This window comes from Heptranchias perlo, unplaced genomic scaffold, assembly GCF_035084215.1.
Source record: "Heptranchias perlo isolate sHepPer1 unplaced genomic scaffold, sHepPer1.hap1 HAP1_SCAFFOLD_129, whole genome shotgun sequence".
NCBI lineage: Eukaryota > Metazoa > Chordata > Chondrichthyes > Hexanchiformes > Hexanchidae > Heptranchias > Heptranchias perlo.
Genome location: NW_027138527.1, coordinates 522792 through 528882, shown reverse-complemented (window position 1 = coordinate 528882; position 6091 = coordinate 522792).

Sequence of the window (6091 nt, the reverse complement as noted above, 5' to 3'; positions counted from 1 at the left end):
AACAAAGGGTGCAGTAGCCACATAGATACAGAATTGGCTAAGGGACAGGAAACAGAGAGTAGTGGGGAACGGTTGTTTTCGGACTGGAGGGAGGTGCACTGTGGTGTTCTCCTGGGGTCAGTGCTGGAACAAGTGATTTTCTTTATATAAATTGATGACTTGGACTTGGGTGCACAGGGCACAAATTCAAAATTTGCAGATGTCACAAAACTTGGAAGTGTGGTAAACAGTAAAGAGGATAGTGATAGACTTCAAAAGGATATAGAAAGACTGGTGGCGTGGGTGGTCACGTGGCAGATGAAAATTAATCACACTGTGGGATCACTGGGAAGCTGTGAGCTAAGTGGGACACGATGGCCATTTTGTTCAAGGTGGCCGCCTTAATGGCCGCCATTTTTTTCAGGTTCATGGCATTACAGGAGAAATTTCTTCACCCATTCTATGTAATTATATGTGTAAAATATACATAATATAAATGTTATTTTATATACATAAGTTGTTGTATATCAAGACTGTCCCTCAATCTTTTACACAGCTGCAGTTTGGACACTGAGATCACTGGGTGCACTGTGGAATCACTGGCTGCACTGTGGAATCAGTGGGTACACTGTGGATCACTGGGTGCACTGTGGATCACTGGGACACTGTGGATCATTGGGTCACTCTGGGATCATGGTGGGATCTTTGGGTGCACTGCCCATCATTGGGGCACTAACATTGGGTGCACAGTAGGACCACAGGTCATTTTGCGATCACTGCAGGATCACTGGGTGCACTCTGGATCACTGGGACACTGTGGATCATTGGTGCACTATCACGGGGTGCACTGTTGGATCACTGAGTCACTCTGCGATCACTGTGGGATCATTGGGTGCACTGTGGATCACTGGGACACTGTGATCATTGGGTGCTCTGTGGAATCACTGGGTGCACTGTCGTGTAACTGGGTCACTCTGCGATCAATGTGGGATAACTGGGTGTACTGTGGATCACTGGGACACTGTGGATCAATGGGGCACTATCACTGGTTGCACGGTGGGATTTCTTGGTCACTGTGGGAGCACTGTGGGATATTTATGTACCCAGTTGGGCTGAAAGGCCCCTTTTTCTCTGCTGTGCATTCCATGTAATTCTATGTAGTATACAAATTCATATAATGTGGTTGTTGTAGTAAAACAGAGAATCCCGGAGAAACCTCTTTACCCAGATGGGCCGAATGGCCTCTTTCTGTGCCATGCTGTATTGTATGCTATATATATACCATATAGCATATAATACAGCATGGCACAGAAAGAGGCCATTCGGCCCAACTGCTATTTCTATTTTACAACAACATCTTCTTGTATGTATTATATATATATACATATATACATATGTATATATATAATATATACAAGAAGATGTTGTTGTAAAATAGAAATAGCAGTTGGGCCGAATGGCCTCTGTTCTATAACGTGCTGTACTGTAAATTCAATGTAATATATATATAACTACATAATGATATTATATATTATATTGTATTACATATTCAAGAACTTGTTGTTGTTGTCAAATAAGGAATTCAGCGGAAAATCTTTCCCCAGATGGGCCGAATGACCTGTTTCTGTGATGTGCTGCATTCTATGTAATATTTATACAAATATATATTATATTGTATTATACATGCAAGAAGTAGTTGTTGTAAGATAGAAATAGCAGTCGGGCCGAATGATCTCTGTGCTATACTGTGCTGTACTTTACTGTCGATACTACATATATGTCAATATATTATTAGATTATATACTGTATTATATTTTCTACTACAGAAGTTGTTGTCAAATAAGAAATTCAGGGAAACTTCTTTACCCTGATGGGCTGAATGGCCTGTTTCTGTGCCGTGCTGTATTGTATGTAAAATATATATAAAGATATGTACGGGGTTAAATTCGATAATCCCCGAATCCGGGCGGGGGTGTCGATTAACCCCCACGTGATTAACCTGCACCCGTTCATTGAGATGCGGACAGCCCGTGAGATTGGTGCTGCCTGGTGATTTACCTGATTCCTGCGAGCAGTCAGGCCTGGCTGCGCTGTTCAGCAGCTTCTCAACAACAGAGGGGGCCCAGATATTGCGTGAGTCGTTAGCACTGCTTAAAGGCAGGCTGCACCTCTTCAAGGCAGGCTGCACCTCTTAAAGGCATGTTGCACATCGCAAAGTCAAACATTTGATTCAGATACAAACCATCGGGGTAATTTGTTCTTGTGCAGTTTTGATTCGCAGCTTCTTTTGAATTAAACAGACCATTGCTTAAAATGACTGGCTCCCAGTCACTGTTTTGAAGGCATTTATCAGCCTGTCTTTTTCAAACTGGTGAGTCTGTTTGGAATCTCTGAGAATGTTAATCAAGTCGACAGTTTCCATAGTTTGTGAGAAAAAGACAACAAAGAACCAGGATGTTCGAAAGTTCGGTTACAGTTTCGTATAGTATTTGTGAATTATTTATTATTTTCTTTTCCAATACGGATCTGGTTGAGATTTACAGTAAACTGTCGTCTTACTGCTACGATTTTATTTATTCTCTTACTGTTTCATCAATTTTTATGGCAGTTAAAATCTAAAACAAGGTCTCGTGTAGTGTGAATCTGTCACCCACTGAAGAGCAGGCACTATTAGGCACTGGATAGAACGAGTGGGCTGAGATAATCTGAAGGGGTTTCACTGTTCATTCCCTGGAGCCCTTCAAATGTTACATTGATATCAGGACAAGTGGAAACACTGAGACATTGGGAGTGAAGCCTCAACTAACAGAGGTGCTGCTTTTTCAAGCTGAGAAATACAGCTGATTTTAAATCAGCAAAATTTCACTTCATTAAAGTAGGCAAAAAGGCAACTATCTCTGAACTGTCTCCACTATTTGAAAAACACAGACATTTTACTGATCGGAAAATAATGATCTTGTTCAAACTGTACAATATAAAAATCAATTGTAATCTTTTTAAAATAACAATCTGATATATAGCATTCTCCAACCAAACAAAAGCACCAAACATTCCCAGGATATTGGCAGATTATGTGAGTGGGTAAAACTGTGGCAAATGGAGTTTAATGTGGGGAAATGTGAGGTCATTCACTTCGGATCTAAGAAAGATAGATCAGAGAGATTTCTAAATAGTGAGGAGCTCGGATCTGTGGAGGAGCAGAGAGATTTAGGGTCCAAGTACAGAAATCATTAAAAGCTAGTGGACAGTTACAAAACTAATTAAAAAGGCTAAAAGAATGTTGGCCTTTATTTCAAGAGGGCTGGAATATAAAGGGGTGGAAGTTATGTTCCAGCTGTACAGAGCTCTGGTTAGAGCCCATCTGGAGGACTGCATTCAGTTCTGGGCACTGCACCTCAGGAAGGATATATTGACCTTGGAAGGGCTGCAGCGCAGATTCACCAGAATGATATCGGGGCTTAAAGTGTTAAATTATGAGGACAGGTTGAATTGACAAGGCTTGTATTCCCCTGAATCTGGAAGATTAAGGGGCGATCTCATCGAGGTGTTTAAGATGATTAATGGAGTTGATAGGGTAGATAGAGAGAAACTAGTTCCCCTGGTTGGGAATCCAGAACAAAGGGGACATAACCTTAAAATTAGAGCTTGGCCGTTCAGTGGTGATGTCAGGAAGCACTTCTTCACACAAAGGGTAGTGGAAATCTGGAACTTACTCCCACAAAAGTCTGTTAAGGCTGGGAGTCAATACGAAATTGCAAAACGGAAATTGATAGATTTTTGTTAGGCAAGGAAATGACGGATTTATAAAGGGTAGATGGAGTTATTATACAGATCAGCCATGACCTAATTGAATGGCGGAACAGGCTCGAAAAGCTCAATGGCCTACTCATGTTCATGTGTCACAGGCGTGAGGTGCTGAATGGCCTATTCCTATTCCAGTGTAATATAGTCGAGGTACTGAATGGCCGTCAGTTCCCGTATAACAGGCTCGAGTGGCTGAATGGACTCCTCCTTTTGCTACCTGACAGGCTTGAGGGGTTGACTGGCCTCCAGTTCCTGGGTAACAGGCTCGAAATGCTGAATAGCCTCCTCCTGTAGCTAATTGAGAGGCTTGAGTGGTTGATTGGGCTCCAGTTCATGTGTAAGAAGCTCGAGGGGCTGAATGGCCTCCTCATGTTCCTGTGTAACAGGCTTGAGGGGCTGATTGGCCTTCTCCTGTTCCTGTATAATAGGTTCGAGGGGCTGAATGGCCTCCTCATGTTTCTGTCGAACAGCTTTTAGGAAATTGCCACTATTTCGTCCAAGATGGCTGCCGTACTTGCCGCCATTTTGTCCAAGATGGCCGCCGTACTTACCGCCAATTTGTCCAACATGGCCGCTGTGTATACAGTCATTTTTTTTCCAAGATGGCCGCCATACCTGCCGCCATTTTGTTCAATATGGCCACCGGACATGCTGCACTTTGTCCAAGATGGCTGCCGTATTGCCGCCATGCTGCCCATGTGTATATGTTATAAATACATGTTATTGTTGTTGTAACAGTTGTTGTGGTTATCTAAATATAAAGACTGCCACTCTGGGATGAATCTGCGCTCACTGGGTACACTCTCGGCTGCCTGGGTGAACACTGGGATCAATCAGGGGGTGATTTGGTTCAGTCTGGGGTCACAGGGTCGTTCAGAGATTACTGTGAGAGCACGTCGGACATTCTGCGCGGGACCTGCCGCCATTTCGTCCAAGATAACTGCCGTACTTGCCGGCATGCTGGCCGTTTGTAAATGCACATGTATCATAGTTACATATATATCAATTATAAATACAAGTCGTTGCTGTTATAGTAATCGTAGTCTAAATATAAAGATTGCCACTCGAAGGTGCCTGTGTGCACCCTGGAATACCTATGTGCACTCTGGGATCAATCTGGGTTCACCGGGTGCACGCTGGGATCCCTGAGTGCAATCTGGGATATCTGGAGGGTCACTGGGATATTCCGGGGTCACCCTGGGATCACTCTGCGCAGTACTTGCTGACATTTTGACCAAGATGGCTGCCGGACTTGCCGCCATTTTGTCGAAGATGGCCGCCGGACATGCTGGCCGTATATAAAGACATATAATATTTATGATATATGTTATATATATTATAAATACCAGTTGTTGCTGTAGTAGCAGCTGTGGTGGTGGTCTAGATATGAACACTGCCACTCTGGAATCATTCCGGGGTGACTGGGTGCACCCTGGAATCACACTAGGGTGATTGGGTGCACCCTGGAATCACACTAGGGTGACTGGGTGCATTCTGGGATCCCTGGGTGCACTCTGGGATTATTGGGTGCACTCTGGGGTCACTGGGACATTCTGAGGTTACTGTGGTGTCACTGGGGACACTCTGTGCGGGACTTGCCGCCATTTTGTCAAAGATGGGCACTATACGAGCACAAGTTGTTCTTGTTGAATTAGTAGTTGTTGTGGTGGTGGTCCAAATAAAAAGACAGCCACTCTGGGATCACTCTGGATGACCGAGGCCTCCATCCCTGGAGAGGACCGATCGAGGCCTCCTCCAGAGGGAACTGACCGAAGCCTCTTCTACAGGTTGCACCCAAACAGGGCACAAGTGAGTTCGGTCGACTTATTGCCCTGGGCTTTAATTTCCTCTCTGGGCCCTGTTTTAGGGGCTTTGGTTTAACATGTTCCTGTTCGATTGTGACCATTATGAAATAATCAGGTTCAAGCCTGGGGTTAAAGTAGCCCGGCCTGTAATGTTATACAAACACGTTAACCCAGTGTGAGACAAACGGGGGCCGAGAGGAGATTAACGTCGGAAACGTGAACTCCTGTCCGGGCTTCGAGGGTTTGTTATAATTTCAAAATGATGCTTGTGTTTCGGGGAGATGGGACAACTTCGAGGGGACAGAGCGGCCATTTGAGGGGTTTTGATGGAGTAAATGAGGAGAAACTGTTTCCAGTGGCAGGGGGTCAGTAACCAGAGGACAGAGATTCAAAATAATTGTCAAAAGAGCCAGAGGTGACATGAGGAAGGATTATTTTTTTTGCAGCGAGTGGTTATGATCTGGAATTTACTGCCGGAAAGGGAGGTGGAAGCAGATTCAATA